The sequence below is a fragment of the Typopeltis vanoorti genome, chromosome 4 (genome assembly GCF_054136105.1).
Source record: "Typopeltis vanoorti isolate ZY-2024b chromosome 4, IOZ_Tvanoo_1.0, whole genome shotgun sequence".
NCBI classification, from domain to species: Eukaryota; Metazoa; Arthropoda; class Arachnida; order Uropygi; family Thelyphonidae; genus Typopeltis; species Typopeltis vanoorti.
Window position 1 is genome coordinate 91747167 of NC_143552.1, and position 21692 is coordinate 91768858.

The 21692-nt window shown below is 36.7% G+C and overlaps 1 protein-coding gene across 1 annotated transcript in view; it reads left to right on the forward strand.

The window, feature by feature from the left end:
• The window catches only part of LOC150107495 (uncharacterized), a 1121546-nt gene that overhangs the window by 389953 nt on the left and 709901 nt on the right, over positions 1-21692 (forward strand). The gene's annotated exons all lie outside the window — the stretch shown is intronic.

Below are 21692 nucleotides of genomic sequence, written 5' to 3' on the forward strand. Positions count from 1 at the left end.
AGCCTGTAGTCAACTGCAAGGAACTGTTCTACATTTCCATTGTCAACATATGTATTTAACTGACTTCAGTGGATTGGAAAAATCTTCTGCATAAAGAATACTGAAGATTTCCTTGCTAAAGTGAGAGATCTCCACCTTTGCTGCTCTGACATCACTGTAAGCTTTGATGATGTTTCTCCCCCCCCCCCCCTTCACCAGGGTTCCATTAGATATTACTATTCAATTGCTCTCTAAAGACTTTCCAGCTGACATTCCTAAATTATTTGACTTTCCTGTATACACTGTTAGATACCTTACTGGAGGTAATTTATACAAGTGGGTGGAAGGCTGTACCATGAGCTCCCCTTTATCACCACTCTAATCAAATTATTTTATGGAACACTTAGAAGAACATCTCTTCATTACTATCACCCCCCCCCCCCCCTTGTTCCTCCACTTGGTTTCATTATGTTGATTATGTGTTTGCTATTTGGCTATGAACAATGGTGAATTAGACTGTTTTGTAGATAAAATTAACAACTCCTTCCCTAGAATAAAATTTATATTAGAAAATAGTTGGCTTTTTCTAATGAGCGGACATTCACTGGAAGATACATTGTTCAGGATTCTATGCACTACCTTTGCAAAACCCGGGAATTGTCAATACTCTTTCCCACAGGGCACATCATCTGTTCCTCTGAAGATACACTCAGACTAGAATTACAATATATAAAAAAGACAATGTGATTCTGAATAGATATTTTCCATCCAATCTGCATTACATCTTGAACAGTTATTCTCTTATAATAGCCTGTCATCTGATGCGAAGAGAATTTCCATTATTTACATAAAAGCCTCTAACTGCATCTCAAAATTTTAAAACATTTAAATTCCAGACAACTTTCAAGACAATAAACAGGAGTTCCTCACTTAACTTACACAGAAGTGTACCAGATTTCTTGGTCCTCTGCAGTCTCTCCTATTTTGGCCAGATTGGTTTCTACCATAAGCATCTGATGATTGGAATATGGATTACATCTGATTTTTATCAAAGCTGACAAATCTGAGATTGCAGAATATGCTGTTTCTAGCCACAGGTACCTATGGGAGAGTGCACAAATTCTTAACACAAGTCCTTTTAGATTTGAGAGTCTTCAAAGAATGTTATAAAGCTCTTTGGAATCAAGCCGATCTTAATCAAAATGGCGGTCTAAAAATTTATAAGCTTACATTAACAAACAGTTTTATTATAATTTTTTTTTGCTCTCACACACACACACACACCTGTATATTGATAATGTGTTTTTTATATATTTGCTAATTTATTTGTATGTAGTTTTATATTTATATATATATTCTTCTCTTTATATATTTAAGAGCCTGTGTAGCTCAGTGGATGTGGCGTTTGCATACCACCGCGCTTGGCCGCACGAAGGAAGGCTTGGTTTCGAGTCTAGTCAACGACTAGAGGAAATTTTTCTAAGCCTTTTTTCGACCGGTTCCCGAGTTAGTCAATCTCTGGCACGGGCAAGCAGGTTTTTCCTCCCAGAAACTCGGGTTTTTCGTCCTGTAAACTCAAGAAAATCGACCGTGGAACCCACATTATTTCAGACATTAAATATATTGTGGTAGGATTAGGGACCACGAGATGGCGGCACATTTGAGCCGTCTCTCTTCACTGCGTACCGCTTAATTAGTGATAGTGTTGGGCCATCTGTCTCTGATTGGGTACCAGTGGAGATTGAACTGCCCACTCAGTCTCCAAAAGTTAGATAGGGCTAAATGGCCTCGCCTACTCCCGTACATACGGGAATAAAAAGGCGTTAGCTGATTTTTTTTTTATTTTTTTTTTTTATATATTTAATTACATATATCCTCCTTTAGTGTTACACAGTGATCAGCATTAATTTCAGACAAATTATGGCGACTACAACTATGTTATAAATAATTACTTTAATATCCCCATGTTTCAACCTTCATATGAAGGTCATCATCTGGGGCACATGCACACACACACACACACACATATATACATACACACATACACAAGCTATATTACATTTCAAACAGCATGCCAAAGAGACAATGATTTGATTAATGGTTATTCTACTGGCCTGACCTCTAGTGATAAAAAAATGAATAAATAAAATAACTACATCAAAGCTATATTCTGTTTATAACATCACCAGAAAACAATTTCATATAGGTAGTTTTATTACAGCAAAAAAATGAGAGTATGTGTGTATGTATACACACATACAGAGGCAAACTATATTACATTTCAAACAGCATGCCAAAGAGACAATGATTTGATCAATGGTTATTCTACTGGCCTGACCTCTAGTGAAAAAAAAAATAAAATAAATAAAATAACTGCATCAAAGCTATATTCTATTTATTTCATATAGGTAGTTTTATTACAGCAAAGGTGGTGTCATAATTTAAAATGAGAGTTGTTATTTTAATGTTAAGATCCTGGATTATGTACAGTCCTATTTATAATCAACTCTTAGATGGAAAGGTTATGTGGGTTGAATATGTACCTTCCATATTCTTTGGATTTTTAGACCATCATTATTGTTAAGATTAGAGTGGTTGATAAAAATTTTACAGGCCTCCTTAAATTTATGTTCATACCATGTTTTGGTGTGATGTAAACAACAGGCACCTTTCCAGTCAATTCTATGTAGGGTATTCAGGACATGATCAGAAAGGCTGGATTTACCATAGTTATTAAATTTAATGTGCTGTTTAGGTTCTTTTTTATGGATAGGAATTGCGCATCTTGTTTCACCTGTATAGGGCAAGTTACATTTGCATTGAATATGGTATACTCCAGGATAGGCCAGCAGAGGAAGTGGATCCTTCGATGAGTTGAGTAATTTCTTTAATTTTGCAAGAGGTTTAAAGGTGGCATTAAGATTGTATTTCTGTAGTATTCTGTTTATTATTACTTGATATTCCTTTAATGTTTGGAATGGTTACAGTTTTATTGTAATCTAGTTTATTTTTGTTTTTAAGTGAGATCTTGTGAAGAATTTTGTTGATAGTATTTCAGCTGTAGTCATTTTTCAGGAAGGTATTGCTGATAACTTTTAATTCATCTTTAAGTGTTTGTTCATTGGAGCAAATCTTCAAAGCCCTGTTTCTTAGTGTGTTAATGACAGTTTTTGTGTTGGGTGGTGTTGGTAGGAGTCTGTGTGTATATATTGGCTAGTGTGTGTGTAGGCTTCCAGTAAATAGTGAAGGAAAGCAACCGGAGTGAACCACTCCAGCCAATAGTTGAAGGTATAGACAGTCCCAATTATCACCTAGCCAAGAAATTAGCTTCAACACTCAAGGAGTTGGTAGGTCATACAATAAAACTGTAACCATTAGGTGAAATAGGACACACAATTCCTACGGAAAAAAAGAACATAAATGGCACACTAAATTTAATAATAACTTAATAACTATGGTAAATTCAGGCTTTCTGATCATGCTCTGAATACTCTAAATAGAATTGACTGGAAAGGCATCTGTTGTTTACATCACACTGAAACATGGTATGAACGTAAATTTAAGGAGGCCTGTGAAATTCTTATCAACCACCCTAATCTTAACAATCATGATGTTCTAAAAATCTCAAGAATATGGATGGCACATGTTCTACCCACATAACATTTCTGTCAAAGAGTTAATTATAAATAGGACTGTACGTAATCCAGGATCTTAACTCTAATATTACAACTCTGTTTTTAAATTAGGACACCACTTTCGCTGTAATAAAACTCTCTATATAAAATTGTTCTCCGATGATGTTATAGATAAAATATAGCTTTGATGTAGTTATTTTATTTATTATTATTATTATTTTATTATTTATTATTTTGATCAACGGTTATTCTACTGGCCTGACTAAAGGTCAGGCCAGTAGAATAACCGTTGATCAAATCATTGTCTCTTTGACATACTGTTTGAAATATAATATAGCTTGCCTCTGTATATATATGTTTGTTTGTACTCCAGACACTGACCTCCATATGAGGGTCAAAACATCAGGAGATTAAAGTAATTATTTCTAACACAGTTGTAGTCTCAATAATTTTATGAAATAAATAATTACATATATATTTATACCTTATACTTATATACGAAAATAGTCCAAAACATTCTCAGCCTCAACCATAGATGGCAAAGCTACTGGCAAGACTTTTTTTTTTCTCGAAGTTAGTACATCATAGGCATCCATGTGAAATTGCAAGTCATTCTATCAAGTAGTTTGTTTTTCTATAGCTGTCTGAAGCAAAAGTGTTGTCTGTATCCCTTGAAATGGATAAAATTGAGTATCATGCAGTTATAAAATTCTTTGTAAAAGAAGGTTTAACACCAAAAGAAATTCATTCGAAGTTCATAAAAGTTTATGGGCACTCTTCTCCTTCGTTTTCGATAATTAAGAAATGGGCCGAGTTTAAACGTGGCCATACCAGCCTTGAAAATGATGCAAGGCTGTATCCCTTGAAGGACATCGAAAAAGTGTAACAACACCAGAATTCATTGATCAAGTGCATGATATGGTATTGGATGACTGATGAGTCAAAGTGCATACAATTGTTGAGACTATAGGCATTTCAAAAGAACGTGTCGGATATATTTTGCATAAAGAATTGCAAATGAAAAAGCTTTGTGCAAGATGGATGTGCAAAAATGCACTTGCATGAGAATCTCTGAACAGTGCTTGGAGCGTTTTAACAATAATAAAACTGATTTTGTGTATCGATTTATTACTATGGATGAGACTAGGATTCACCATTACACACAGAATCCGAACAGCAGTCAAAACAGTGGACAGAAGCCGGTTGTTCAGAGCCAAAGAAGACAAAGTTGGTTTCATCAGCAGGAAAGGTCATAACATCGGTGTTTTGGGATGCTAAAGACATTTTGTTTATTAGTTATCTTGAAAAGAGTAGAACAATAACCAGGGAATATTATTCCAATCTTTTAATCAGACTAGACAAAAAAATTCATTGAGAAAAGACCCGGTTTGCAGAAGGAAAAAATCATCTTTCATCAGTACAATGCACTTGCCCACAAAGGTGTTTCAGCAATGGGAAAATTAAGGGATCTGCACTATGAATTGTTGGAACATCCACCCTATTCCCCAGATTTGGCTCCTCTGGCTTCTATCTCTTCCCAAATCTAAAACTCTTTCTCGCTGGTCAGCATTTTTCTTCGAACAAGAAGTGATTGCATGTGTAGAGGGGTATTTTGCAGATCTTACTGAGAACCACTACGCGGATGTGATAATGGTGCTGGAGCATTGCTGGAATAAATGTATTAGTCTTAAGGGAGATTATGTTGAAAAATAAAAATAATTTTGAAATTATAAATTTGTTTTTTCATTGTTAGGCCAAAAACTTTTCAGACCACCCTCGTATGTGGCTGATTTATTCAACATGTTTTACATAAGTTTTCTATTCACTCTATGCAGATAATTCCATTTTTTGTATCTATCTCTGTATGCAATTTCTCTATGTAAATACTTTAATTTAATTTTAGTTTTATTTTAAATTCAAGTCACTTTTCTTGTTAAACTCTCTTTGTGCTATACATTTTATGTAATGAGCATTGCGCTCCTTAACTCTTTGGCTATGTTTGTTGATAACTGTGTTAATGACTATCTTCTGAGTTCCCATGATTTCTTAATAGTAGCATAGGACTGCACTAGAGAGCAGCAGAACATAAGCCCTCTGTAGATTCTGTTTTCATTTCTTTGTTGCGTCATGTAATGACTGTTCTCTTTGTGTATGTTGAATCTGATGATGTGATGTGATGATATATTCATCATGAAATATTAGTAGTTTATATTCAATTCCATATTTTCCTTATACAATTTAAGTGTGTGATCATATAATCATATCTTTGAATCACATGAGCATTAATAATCTTGTAGTAATACAGTATATTCTGTCCTATCTTACCTGTTGTGGTTTACTGAATCGCCTACCATTGCCAAGTACCTGTCTTCCCAGAAACCTGTTTACTGCTTCCTTTATGCATTTTCTGTTATGTCTGTAAATTTCATTTTCTGCTGACCAGTTTACTTGTTTTGTGTGATGAAAAAACCCAAGAGGGAGGTCTAAGAGCAGGGGAATACTGCAGTTCCATATGAGACTGGGTAACTCACATTCATCTATATTTTGATGAAAAGAAATTCCATCTAGGATGGAATTTCTTTCCAACCAAAGAAAGGAATGACTTTCCATCTTGAGGGTTTAAATCCAAAAATTTTTTTCTTTGGTTGGAAAGAAAGTCCATCCTAGATGGAATTTCTTTCCAACCAAAGGAAAAAAATTTTGGATTTAAACCCTCAAGATGGAATAGTATCTGTCTTCTCAAAACATCATAATCTGTTGTTTGAAAGCAATATCCTGGTGTTTGATGAGATCCAACAGTTCAAAACCACTGTTAGGCTAGCAAAGTTTAATCACTGCATTGATAAATTACTGGTTGCTGTGCAGAGTCAGTGTTGTTTATATATTGCAAGTCAGGGCAAGCTTTTCTCACAAGCTTGCAGGTAAATTTTCTAAACTTCAGTTTGTTTTCTATATTTGGCTATAAAATATAGATGGATCCATAATATCCCATTTTGATATAATAAAACTATCATTTAATTTAAAAAAATCAGAAGAAAAAATTTCACTTATTTCTTCAAATAACAAAAATATTAAACTTATTTTAAATTGTGAAATATAGAGAGAAAGTATGGATTTAATAATCAGAATTAATTTTTGATAAATTATGAATGAATTTTTAAATGAATGGGAAATGAATTTTAAAATATTTTTTAGAGTGGCATACATCTTTTTCTTCATAAATATTTCAGGCTTCTGAAAAACTCTTTCCAGGAGTATTCTGGTAACTGGTGGCTAAAGATATTTTCTGAGAAATTGTACTGTGGATAAGTTTACTCACTAGCCTTGGAAACCCTTCTGTTTGAACAGTTGCACAAGAAGGAGAGGCTTTTCCTGAAGTCACATTTATTATGATGTATGTAACAGGCATTTTTCTGCTTTAACTGGCCAAATACCAAATCTTTCTGATTTGGCCAAAGCTGAATATCTGAAAAATTGTATTCTTCAGATAAATGGATTTGATGGGGAATATGATGATAGCAGAGGAGGTTTGTCAAGATGCAAGAAGTAATTAGTGACAGTGATTTGAGGCAGTATTGTGTGAGGGAGAAGCAGACAGAATGAAATATTTACTTGAATGTTGATATAGACTTTACTGTATGAAATATAGTCAAATTGGTATAACAAATAAGAAAAGAGTTAGCATTATGAGTAATTTTAATTACAGTAATATGTAAATTGGTATGAAGAGATGGCATCCAGAGGTGCAAAGGAAATGAATTTTTCAAATTTTTGAGAGACAGATATCCTAGGCAGTATATAACAGAAGGGATGTGAGCATTGAAGGTCTTGGATTTGATCATCTCATCAACGAATGTTATTATAAATTGAGTATCAAATCATCACTCAGTTAGTAAGAGTGATCCTGAAGTGATCACCTAGATCAGTGATGGTGAACCTATGACACGTGTCAGCACTGACACACATGAGGGTTTCAGGTGACACACCTTGGATGTTGAAAAATATTGGTATTCTGATGAAAAAACTAATTTCAGTTTATTAAACTAATTGTATAATATGAATTCATAGATTGTATATCAATGTCCTATTAAATAAATAGCCTAATATGATATGTATAAGTCACCATGTATGATTAAGTAGTTAAATTTATAATGCATGCATGCAAGTGGCACATCAACAATGTCAATATTTAAAAAACAAAAAAAAAAAGATGTTTGACACACCTGGGTAAAAAAGTTCGCCATCACTGACCTAGATGGATAGCCAGCCAAATGAAGAATTCTTACTCTTACTAGCTGGAGGAAAATTTGACATAAAAAGCTGAAGAGACAGCTTGTAACAATATTATAGAACCTAAAATTTGGAGATAAGTGGTCATTGCTACTCAAGAAGTATCTATTATGAATGATGTGGTCAAAACATGCAGTCTGGAAGAAGGCATATGGAGGCAGAATAAAATGAATAGTAATGATCAGTTTCAGGCTGAGTACAAAGAACAGGTGAGGAAGGTGACTAACCTTCCTCAATTTGATAAGGATATCAAGAGTACAGTATTAGCAGCAATTAACTGATGAGGCCACAAACAATGTAAGTTCTTTTGATGTTCGGTCAGTAGAAGAAAGAATAATTACGGAGGATAATGTTTGTTGTTGATGATTGTAGAATATAGCTGAGATATTACAGCAGTAATTCATAAAGGTATTTCATCCTTGCGAAAGTGATATCATGGAGAAAAGTAATCATTGCTACTCAAGAACTGTCTAGTCGAAGCAGTATCTGAATGTATTCCAAGGACTAGAAGGCTCAAGTGTGAAATGGATGAATGAAGTGGTTAAAACATTCAGTCTGGAAGTAGGCATATGAAGGCAGAATAAAATGAGCGGTAATGATCAGTTCCAGGCCGAGTACAAAGAACAGAAGGGAGCTAACCTTCCTCAACTTGGTAAGGATAGCAAGAGTACAGTATTAGCAGCAATTAACTGATGAGTCCACAAACAATGTGAGTTCTTTTAACTTTCCTCAACTTGGTAAGGATAGCAAGAGTACAGTATTAGCAGCAATTAACTGATGAGGCCACAAACAGTGTGAGTTCTTTTTGATGTTTGGCCAGTAGAAGAAAGAATAATTATGGAGGCTAATGTTTGTTGTTAATGATTGTAGACTATAGCTGAGATATTACAGTAGTAATTCATAAAGGTATTTCATTCTTCTGAATGTGATATCATGCAGAACTTGACTACAGTCAAAAGGAAGACGAAGGATCTGAGGGTGAGTCATCAGGAGGTATATGGAAAACTGAGTAAACTTGATATGTAAGATATTCCAGGTAGTTAACAACTGTCTCCTTGTCTTACTTGAATTTTACATTGGGCCAAGTTCCAAAGCAGTGGAAAGAGCAAAATTGTTCCACTTCGTAAATCATTATCACTATGATTCGGGCCTCCATGAAGTCAAGACTCATTGTGGGAGGCCCATCCTAGAAAACACAGTCTATCATATCACTTCTTGGACTTATGGATTATTCATTGTCTCACCACTCTATCAGGCAATGCATCCCCCGGTTCAAACCAACCTCCATGCAAAGAAACCAGTCCTCATCCTCTTGCTCACAACTTCTTTTCATAACTTCCAGAAATGGCCCCTCCCTCTGGTTCCACCAAACAAAAGAACTTCTCAGTGTCAACCCTCAACCCTGTGACTACCTCTCAGCAGTTTAAAAGTCTCAGTCATATCACCTCTCCTTTTTCTATCTAACAAATTCTGCAGTCCATATTCCCTCAGCCTTTCCACATAACTAACATTGTGCAGTAGTGATATCAATACTGCACAATGTTAGTTATGCAGTATTGATATCATATTTGCTATTGCTTCTGCTCTCGTTCTGTAATTATTTTATTCCTTTCAAAGCCCAAGTACCAAATTTGAGCATAATAATCCAGTTGTGATCTGATCAGGGCTTTATACAATGAAATGATAAATCTTATATCTCTGCAGGTCAGTGTCCTAATCAGTATTGCAGCAATCCTCTGGTATCTTCACCAGTTTTGCAATATGTTCCCTGAATTCAGGTCACTATCAATCATCACCTGCAGATCCCTTGCCTACCTCACTTCCTCCAGTATAATTTCTCCAACAGAGTATGCAGCCTCCTATCGATGTATCCCAAATTTCAAGACTTTACATTTAGCTGTATTAGACTGATATCCCCATTCATTTAACCATTTCCCCATTTTTATTCAAATCCTCTTGCAGGGCTACCATATCTGTACTGTTACTAATAACCCTTCCCAGCTTCACATCACCTACAAACAACTGAATATTCCCCTGCAATCCATTGACAATGTCATTGATATGAAGCTTATACAATAGAGGTCTCAGCACTGAGCGTTGTGGGACTCCACTTATAACCTTCTGCCTCCCTGGTACTGCTCCCCCATACATAAACTCTCTGATACCTATCAGATAGCCAAACCTGTTAATCCAGTTCATAACCTGACATTTAAATCCATGTGCTTCAACTTAAATATCAGCTTTTCATGTGGCACCCTTGTCAAATGCCTTTGTAAAAAAAAAAAAAAAAAAGGCAGAATATATCTTTCCCTCATCAAACTGCTCTTGTCACTTTATTTTAAAAGGCAATCATGTTACTAAAACAAGAGTATCCCTTAATAAATCCATGTTGACTCTCTCACAAATTCATCTGCAGAATGCTGTAAATGAACTATCACTAATTTTTCCAAAATCTTAACTATTCATGGAATACAAATTGGTCTACAGTTTGACATATTCAGTCTGCTACCACCCTTAATATAAGAGAGAACATAAAGTCATCACTTATCATAAGCAGTTCTCCACCACTGCATTTTTCCTTCATATCCTGCCGAAAAATGCTGTATACCCTGCTACTTTTATTCCTGTCAGTATATCATCTTCCATCAACCACGTCTCAGTGATCTTTAGACAGGTTGATGCTATCAGCACCACCAATCCATCTCCTTTATTCTGGATACTCCTGGCACCAATATAAAGAATTGAGGCATTGTCACTGTGTCTGTACCATTATACCCTCCAGACTCTACTAGATTCAGCATTACCTGATGTATTCCCCCCCCCCTTCCAAGTACCCATTTACACAAGAGGCCATCCCTGCTATCATCCACCCAGATAATTCTAGTGTCCTTGCATTGACACTGACTTAACTGATAGAAGGATAACGCAGTTATCCTTCTATCATTCTCTTCAGTCAGTGTTCTTTCATAATCATTTTTTTCTTCTGGATATGTAACATAAGAACTCCCCAGGACTTTTCTTTGTTACATTAGCTAACTGCTGCTCATACTGCACCTTTTTGCTTCTCTTACTAAATGTATCACCCCTCCTTGCCTGTTATTTGTACTCCTCGTGGAATTGATTATTACCACTCATCTTATGTTGCCCGCATAATGCCTTCTTTCTCTGCATTACGTTTAATGTACAGAAATGTATTTCAGAAAGTTAAATAAGGTAGGTGTGAAATGTAAGACTGCAGAGATTACACACCTACCTTATTTAACTTTCTGAAATGCATTTCAGGAAGTTAAATAAGGAATACATTTAAACATTGTTTCCACTAGATAATGCTTGATTATAACCCAAACAAATTGACCTCCTTTCCACCCAGCTCCTCTTCTCATGAGTCAGCTGCAAACTGTCTTCTGAGCTCTTCATAAACAATAACCACTTATCAACATAATCAACAGCTCCACATATATCCTTTCTCGCAGAAGTCCTCACATGCAACCACATATGTAATCACTTAATGGATGAAGATCTAAGACCCATGATCCTTGTGTACATATGACATTAGTATGTTGATATTCGTAAAGCAGCATTCTTATGACATATTGCTGATTTTCAAAATTATGTTTTTTCTTAATTTCCATAAATGATATTATAAATCATTAATTGTAAATTATTATCATTGTTACCAATTATATATTTGGTTTAATCCTTTATCCAAGTGTAAGCAAACAAAGTTTGCACCTGAAGTATTTTCAGAACTGGGGCAACTCGTGACAAAGGTGGTATAAGTTCTCATCACTTGCCTCGGTATCCCATAATGCAAAGCACATCTCCTTGCAGACATGTATAATGCTATGCATTAAGAGAAGGGTCACTACCCAGACTGGTTTTGACCTTTTTTGAGGTCTCATTAGTGGGAGCCAGACCCAGAGATGGTGATACTAAGGTGGAAGTAATGGAGAAGTCATATTTCCATATGCCAGTTGCCAAAAGGTGTCACACCTTATTATTAAAATTCTCTGGATTAGAGATAAGTTGATGGAAGTTTTTTAACTTGGCTATGCTACCAATTATATATTTGGTTTAATCCTTTATCCAAGTGTAAGCAAACAAAGTTTGCGCCTGAAGTATTTTCAGGACTCGGGCAACTTATGGCAAAGATGGTATAAGTTCTCATCACTTGCCTTAGTATCCCATAATGCAAAGCACATCTCCTTGCAGACATGTGTAATGCTATGCATTAAGGGAAGGGTCACTACCCAGACTGGTTTTGACCTTTATTGAGGTCTCATCAATGGGAGCCAGACTCAGAGGCAACTGGCATATGGAAATATGACTTCCCCATTACTTCCACTTTAGTATCACTACCTCTTGGTCTGGCTTCCACTGATGAGACCTCAATAAAGGTTGAAACCGGTCTGAGTAGTGACCTTTCCCTTAATGCATAGCATTATACTTGTCTGCAAGGGTATGTGCTTTGCATTATGGGATACTAAGGTCTGGGTAGTGACCTAAGATAATTGTGGGATAACCGGTCTGGGTAGTGACCTTTCCCTTAATGCATAGCATTATACTTGTCTGCAAGGGTATGTGCTTTGCATTATGGGATACTAAGACAAGTGATGAGAACTTATACCACCTTTGCCATGAGTTTCCCCAGTCCTGAAAATACTTCAGGTGCAAAATTTGTTTACTTACACTTGGATAAAGGATTAAATCAAACATATATTATTATTGTTGTTGTTATTGTTGTTATTATTATTATTAACAGAGACCTCACCTCCAGGGAGTCAAGGACTCATCGAGGGAGGCTACATACTTGCTGCATGAGCTTTAATACTTGTTCTTGAATTCATTCACACAATCTAGCTCTTATCCCTTTCTTGACAGTATTCATTATCATCTTCCAAGAATCTCCTCTCATCCTTTCCCTGCTCTCCATAAAATGAAAAATTCCATCTACTAAAATCCCATATAACCATTTCAGAAATTTGTAAGTCTCAATCTGACTTCATAATCAGTATTCTACAATCCTAATATAATTTTTTACACTCTCCTTTACACTCTCTCTCTCTCCACTGTATCAAAATTACCATGGAAACCAGGAGACAAGATAAAAGACTTGCATAGAGGCAAAATGACATCTCTATTATTCTCTGAGTTGTATTTGCAATCTTTGCTATATGGCCCTTGAACTTCAACTTCCTGTCTATTAAAACTCCAAAATCTCTACCCTGATAAGTTTTGTCTAGCATAATCCCACCAGTATAATGACACTGGATATCTGTGGATATCTAATCATACTGAAGTGTGATTTTACATTTACTAATATTAAACTATAGCCATTTTCACATGCCTATAATTCCAGCCTATTCAAATCATTCTGCAAGCATTTTATATCAGCTGCATTCCTGAATACCTGCCTATCTTTGCATAATCACCAAACAGCTGTATGTCACCTGTCAAATTCTTCCCAATGTCATTAATGTACAGATTGAATGACAATAGACCAAGGACTGATCCTTGTAGTATAAATTCCTGCATATATCACTTTTGGTATGTCAGTCAGCCATCCTCTTATCCATGCTAATATTTTATTAACCAATCCCATATTCTCCAGTTTATACAACAGTCTTCCATGCTATATTCTGTCAAAAGCCTTAACAGAATTCAGTATCATGGTATATCCATTCCCCTTTACTAACTCTATTGTAACATAATTATAGGATGTGAGCAAGTTGCTAAAACATGACCTTTCCTTAGTAAAAATGATGATAATAATTGGACATATTCCATACTGAAATGTCTCTCCACATAGTTTTCTGTCAGCATTGTACATTAATTCCTTAACTACATTCTTAGAAAATTTGTAACCTTTGCCAAAAATATATTGCAATTTAATTTGTACAAATTTTATTTATTTTATTATTATTATTATTACATGCACCTCCAATGAATCGAAAGACTCATCGAGGGAGGGCACCTACTCTACAACTCTCCATCTCTACTACTCACTCAATCCACCAACTACAATGAACCACATCATTTACCACCCACCACCACTAATATTTCCACAGACAATCACAAACATCTATGGCAATGGTGGGATTCAAACCTGCAGTCTTTTGGCTGGAGAACGGATATGCTAACATTTTTTTGTAGTATAATTTATTAGTATGCTGGCAACAAGTTTATGTCCACAGTTGGCTGTAGTAGTCATGAAAATTTTTTCATATACAGGTAAAAATGTAGTTTTTCTTTAGCTTTTGGACATCATCATATTTTTCCTTTCATATTGAGTATATGTAACTTGTACTCAGTTGTTTCCACTGACAATGTAATTTGTCAGTGGAAACAATGTGTACCTGTACATGTTGAGACTGGTGAGCACAAAAAAAGTTCACTTGCAGCTCACAGATATAAATGCTATTTGAAACAGCCATATTTAGGAATGAACTTAAAACTGTGGATATTCACTTGATATTTGTTATAGAACTGTGCTGTACTGCACTTGAAGCAAGCTTGGTAGATAGGGATCTGACACCTAAGGGGATATAATATGATATGATAGATACTGAGGCAATTCAATGTCATGTCATGTCAGTTTCTTCTACATACAGATAACTTAGTCATGATGTCATGCACAAATACTACAATGTTATCCTTTATGGGAAAATATTGTTTTATCTAGGGGAAGTATTGCATTAGTAATTTACTCACTTTCTATAATAAAGTGATATTTTAATTGGATATGAGAAAATGCTGCACAATGATATTGCCATTGTAAAAAGTATTTGACAGGTTACAGCATGGAAATTTGTTATGTAAATTGGAACATATAAGAATGAATATATAAAGCTAATAACATGGGTGGCCAATAAACATCAGAGAGTAGTATAAGGTGGAGCAGATTCAGTGTGCTGCAAATCTCTGTGATTGGACTTCTGACATTTAATTCGTGTGATAATGATAGCAGGCATGATTTGAAAGGAAATTTTTAGTTTGCTTGTAGTATTAACCTAGAAAGTGCAGCAGTAAACAAAAGTGATATAGAAATCCTGTAGGATGTTTCACATAGAATGACATTGTGGGATTAATTGCCAATAACAACTATATTGGCAACCAATATAGTTGTTATGGTGGGTAGGTAATTGAAGTGCAAGGGGCATATTGCAAAATTGGGGAAAGTAGAAAAAAGAATCACTTGAATGTATACACACTTTAATGGATGTTATATGTGGACTTTTTTCGAAGTTGGATTGAATTATGGTAGCAATGTGTAGTATAATGTTCTCTCAAAAGATGATGTTACTTACATGAATACTAGTATCAACACATGACCAATAGGACAGTCAAGCAAAATGGCCAAGACACGATTGTCGTTCAAGGAATGCAAGACCATTTTAAAGTGGTATTTCAAATTTGAGAATATTGTTGAAGTTCAACGACAATGGAGGTGTGAGTATGGAACACAATCTCCAACACTCCTGACAATTGTACATATTCATGATAAGTTTGAGACCCATGGTACCGTATGTGATGTGCAGAAGTGAAGATCCGGGAGGCCTCGCACAGCAACAAGTCCTGCTTCCTCGGCTATGGTGTTAAAACGGTTTACACGCTCATTTATAGTTTACACAGAAGTCTAACACACAATGTGCATGTGAGAGAGGAGTTAGCAGTGCAAGCATACAGTGCATTCTTAAAGCAGCTAAATAGAAAGTTTACATCCCAAGATTATTACGTGCAATGAATGAAGATGATCCTGATCGAAGAATGCAGTATTGTAAGTGGATTCAACACATGGTAGATGAGGATGAGGAGTTTGTGAGGAAGATGGTTTGGTCTGATGAGAGACAATTTAAGCTTAATGGAACAGTGAATTGGCATAATTGTATTTACTAGGCTCTAGAAAATCCAGGTGTTCAGTTGGAGAAGGCAGTCAATTTACTAGGACTCAATATCTATTGTGGATTGTCATCTAGGGGGTTTAATACCATTCTTCTTTGAAGGAACTGTTACTGGTCAAGTGTACCTAGACATGCTATGCACATCCATTATACCTGCCATTCATGCATATGGGAATGATCAATTTTTCTTCCAACAAGATGGTGAACCCCACTACCACCAAGATGTGAGAGCTTACCTCAATGAGACTTTGCAGGGATAATGGATAGGATGAAGAGATGCAGTTGAGTTAAACCCCCCCCCCCCCACTTTCTCCTGATTTAACATCCTTGGGCTTCTACCTATGGGAGACTCTAAAGGGTATAGTGTATAGTAGAAAACCAGCTACACTAGTGTTCCTTCGGAGAGAAATTGAAACGCCATGTGCAGCATTCCCACTAGACACCTTGGCCAATATTGCCCAAGCAGTAGTGTGCCATAATAACAAGTGTCTGGATGCTAATGGCAACCACTTGGAGCACCTCATGTAGTTGCAGGTCAAAGGTAACTTGTATTCATCCCGTAATGTCTGTATAAATTTAGTATTACGATTTTTATACAGGTTTTTCTTTTGCTGGTGTGTATACATTTTTTTGATGGACTCTGTAGAAATACTACTGATAATTATTATCTCTCTGTATAAAGCCTAGATATGATCACATCTAGACTACTGTGCTCAGTAGTCTAGATGTGATCTTCCTCATTCCCGAGAAACTCAGGCAAATCTGGGCACAGGTTTGCCTGGGTTTTTTGGGAATGAGGAAGTGATTAAGAGGCTTATAAGTGGAGACCATTGAGGATAGGTTTATGGATTGCAAACTTTGATTAATAGTTAGCACACGATGTAAACATATAAGTTAATAAGAGTTTGGCTGAGTGGTTAACATACCTGCTCTCTAATCAACAGGCTGTGGGTTAAAATCCCATTGTATGCATGGATGTTTGTGACTGTCTTTAGGTTGGACATGAATTTCTTTGCATGAGCAGAATTATTACCCTACTTATCAGTAGCTTGAAGTGGCTTGAAAAAAAGTTCCATATTTGGTCTGTAGAGCATGGTTTGTTGATTATGTAAAATACAAGGGTGGTGTGAAAAGTTCTTGGCCTCGACCATAGATGGCAACACTATCAGTAAGATTTTTTTTTTCTAAGTTGGTACATCAGTCATAAGCATCCATATGAAACTGCAAGTCATTCTATCAAGCAGTTTGTTTTTTATTCAGCTGTCTTTTGATGTGCTTCAGCTGTCTGAAGCACTTGAAATGAATAAAATTAAGTATTGTGTGGTTCTTAATTTCTTTGTAAAAGAAGGTTTAACACCAAAAGAAATTCATTCAAAGTTCATAAAAGTTTATGGGCACTCTTCTCCTTTGTTTTTGACAATTAAGAATGAGCTGCTGAGTTTAAACGTGGCATACCAGCCTTGAAGATGATCCACGTGAAGGATGTCCAAAAAGTGTAACAACATCAGAAATCATTGATCAAGTGCATGATATGGTATTGGATGACCAGCAAGTCAAAGTGTGTGAAATTGCTGAGACAAAGTGTGTGTGAAATTACAAAAGAACATGTAGGATATATTTTGCATGAAGAATTACAAATGAAAAAGCTTTGACAAAATACATGCCACGCTTGCTCACAGCAGATCAAAAACTCACTCGCATGAAAATCTCTGAACAGTGCTTGGAGTGTTTTAACAAGAATAAAAGTGATTTTGTGTGTTGATTTATTACTATGGATGAGACTTGGATTCACCATTACACGCCAGAATCCGAACAGCAGTCAAAACAGTGGAAAGAAGCTGGTTGTTCGGCGCCAAAGAAGACAAAGTCAGTTCAATCAGCAGGAAAGGTTATGACATCGGTGTTTTGGGATGCTAAAGGTATTTTGTTTATTAGTTATCTTGAAAAGGGTAAAACAATAACCAATGAATATTATTCCAATCTTTTAACCAGACTAGACAAAAAAATTCATTGAGAAAAGACCCAGTTTGCAAAAGAAAAAAATCATCTTTCATCAGACAATGCACCTGCCCAAAAAGATGTTTTGGCAATGGGAAAATTAAGGGATCTTCACTATGAATTGTTGGAACATCCACCCTATTCCCCAGATTTGCTCTCTCTCTCTCTCTCTGACTTCTATCTCTTCCCAAAACTAAAACTGTTGCTCGCTGGTCGAATCAAGAGGTGATTGCAGCTGTAGAGGAGTATTTTACAGATCTTACTGAGAACCCCTACAGGGATGGGATAATGGCTCTGTAGCATCACCAAAATAAATGTATTAGTCTTAAGGGAGATTATGTTGAAAAATAAAAATAATTTTGAAATTATAAATTCTTTTTTCATTGTTAGGTCGAGAACTTTTCAGGCCACCCTCATGTGTATGTGTATATGTATATGTTAAAGATACCAAGCAATTTTATAAGCTATTTTAATCTTATATATATATATATATATATATATATATATATATATATATATATATATATATATATATATATTGTGGGTTAAAGATTGTCTTTAACCAACCTATGGTAGTAATATACTACAGGTTTACAACCTTTTCTGGCTGGGAGTGATGTATATTTATATTTAGAAAAAAAGGAATGCTGCAGAAAAAATAAAAGTCAGCAATCAACAAAATGAGAAGGGTGAAGGTGAAAATAGAGAAAGAACAAGGGAATACCTCCATAAGTTAAGTAGGAGCATGGTTAGTAAAGACGTGATAACTAAATTTATTGGACAAATGAGTCAAATAGCTTACTAGAGGTGGCAGTGCTTGTATTCTCAGCGAAATCCTGCTGGCTGCAGGAAGTTTTTTTCAGAGAGAGAGGAGGGAATGAGGACAATGCAAGGAAGTGCTGAAACAGGGATAGAGTTATGCCAGGACAGCAGGTAAGTAGTGGAACACAGAGAGAGAGAGAGAGTGAGTGATGCAGATGAGCAATCTATGAACAGAGGGGTAAGAGGTGTGGTGTATGGAGACTCGATGATCCCTGTTGTGCCAGAGGGGTGCCTGGATAAATTATCGAAATGTGGCTATGGCAATTAAGTGGGGTGAAAGGATGGATGAGATGATTGTGATGGTGAGCATGAACAACTTGAACTTGAGTGGCAGTGTAAATTGGGTGGAGAGATCTGAGATTCATGCTTGAGGTTGTACAAAAGAAAACACAGACAGGATAATATTGTGTGTGTTACCCAGGTATGATAATGACAAGCTCTCCACCAAATTTACACTGCCACTCAAGTTGTTCATGCTCACCATCACAATCATCTCATCCATCAAAAATTGACTTTCTCCAATCCTACTTTCCCAATGGTGAAATCATCCTCCTACGGGATTTTAACATCCACAACACTAGTTGGCTTTCCTCCTCCTCCTCTAGTTGTACAGATCTTGCAGGCAGAGATGCTGAAACATTTGCCATCACTAACGACCTTACACAACTTGTCCAGATGCCAACCAGAATACCAGATAACCCAAACCACTCCCCAAACACCCTAGATCTCTTCCTCACCAATGGCCCCTCCAAATACACAGTGAAAGTACTGATCCCCCTGGGCAATTCTGCCCACAACCTAGTTCTCACCCCCCCCCCCATGCAACAACATTTACACAGATACTCCCATACAAGAGTAGTTTGGCACTATAACAGTGCCAAGTGGGACAGCCTCCGCAACTTCCATGCCACATTCCCATGGTTAGACTATTGCTTCTGGCATTCCAAACCAAACATATGCACCGAGCTTATTACCAAAGTAATCCTCTCCAGCATGAATACATACATTCCACACAACACTCTGAACGGCCATTCCCTAACAAAACCCTGTTTCTCCAAAAGATGTGCTAAGGCTGTAGAGATGAAACACCAGACATACCACAACTGGCTGAAATCAAGAACCTCATCCTCCTCCTCCTTCAAAGCTTACACTGAAACCTGTAATAGATGGAAAAAAACAATCAACACTTCCAAAACAGAGTTCGAAAGAGCAAAAAGCTGGAAACTAGCAGCCTGTCAAAACGGAAGCGAAGCCTTTTGATCTTTCGCCAAAGCAATTGGCCGTAACTTCTGTCCAACACTGTTCCCACCCCTATCATATCCACATGGCTCTACTGCATCATCATCACCCACAGAAAAAGCCAATCTTCTGGCTTCATACTTTGCTTAAAAAACATGCATAACTGACGATGGTAAATGTCACCCAAACCATTCCAGACACCCAACATACAATGTTCCCTATATCCTTTTGCCAGGATGAAATCAGAAAAATACTGTCCAAATTAGACACAAAAAAGTCTCCTGGTCCTGATGGCATTCTCCCAATTGTTCTGAAAGTTTGTGCTCCAGAATTGACCCCTATCCTATGTCAGCTATATATACTCTCTTACTCCACTGGAATCTATCCCACAAACTAGAAATTGGCCTATATTCAGCTCATTCCCAAGAAGGGAGACAACTCTGCCATCCAATTACCGCCCTATCTCGCTTACCTCAGTCCTGTCAAAAGTAATGGAAAAAATCATCAATTTCCAACTCCTACACTATCTTGAAGATACTCACCAAATAAATGACTGCCAGTATGGATTCTGCCACTGCCGATCAACAGGAGATCTGCTCACATACATCACCCATCTCTGGACAAATGCTATGGAGAAGTTTGGCAAATCTCAAGTGGTTGCACTAGATATCTCCGAAGCCTTTGGCTACCATCATTCGGTCTGACCCAGGACTTCTGTAATTAGATTCCCAGCTTTCTGTCTGGATGCACACCGTGTGTGTGATAGTGGACGGCTCCCTATCCTCTCACCAATCAATTAATGCTGGGGTCCCACAAGTTCTGTCCTCTCACCAACCCTCTTCCTGTTATATATCAGTGACCTACTGCAATTGACCTCCAACCCAATACACAGTTTTGCAGATGACAGCACACTACACTCCTGGCTTGCATTTGATAAGTCTTACCCTACACAATGCACCACCACCACCCTCAACTCCAATCTACAAGCCATCCTACAATGGGGTTCGGATAATCTCATAAATTTCAATGCCAATAAAAGCCAGTTCTGTACTATTTCCCATAAAAAAAGAATAATTTTTTCCCGGTATCCTTTTTGACGATACCCAAATTTCCAGACAGTTTGAGATCTCACTTCTTGGAATCGCTCTCACATCAAACCTCTCCTGGCATGAGCATATCACAACCATTGTATCCTCAGTCTCAAAAAAACTAGGATTTCTCTTTCGCTCAAGACGTTACTTCACCCCTAAACAGCTATTAACATTATACAAATCACAAATCCACCCAGCTATTGAATACTGCTCCCACATATGGGGGGGAGGGGCCTAAAAGCTCTTTCAAAATGCTCGACTCAATACAGAGGAGAGCAATTAGACTTATCAATGATCCATTCTTTACCAACCCCCCCCCACTTCACACAGACATATGGTCTCTGCAGTATGTAAATTCTACAAATATTTCCATGGGAAATGCTTATCTGAAATAACATCAATAATTCCTCTGCTCAGTACTAAGCTCATTGGAAGACGTGCAGCTGCTGCACAACATCCCTTCACAGTACACCTAGAAACAAACAGAACAATTTCTTTTCCTCTTCCTTCATCCCTGCAAATGCTGCACTGTAGAACAGTCTCCCACCTGCTGTGTTTCCCAAGGAATACAATTTAAAGTCATTCAAATGAAATATAAACAAATTCCTCCTTTCCCAACCTACTACCCATACACGGTACTAATGTACTATAGGTTGACCAATCAACCTCCTGTGTATGAGCTCAACATAAAAAAAAAAAAAAAAAAGCATAATAGCCAGAACGTGTCAGAAGCAAGG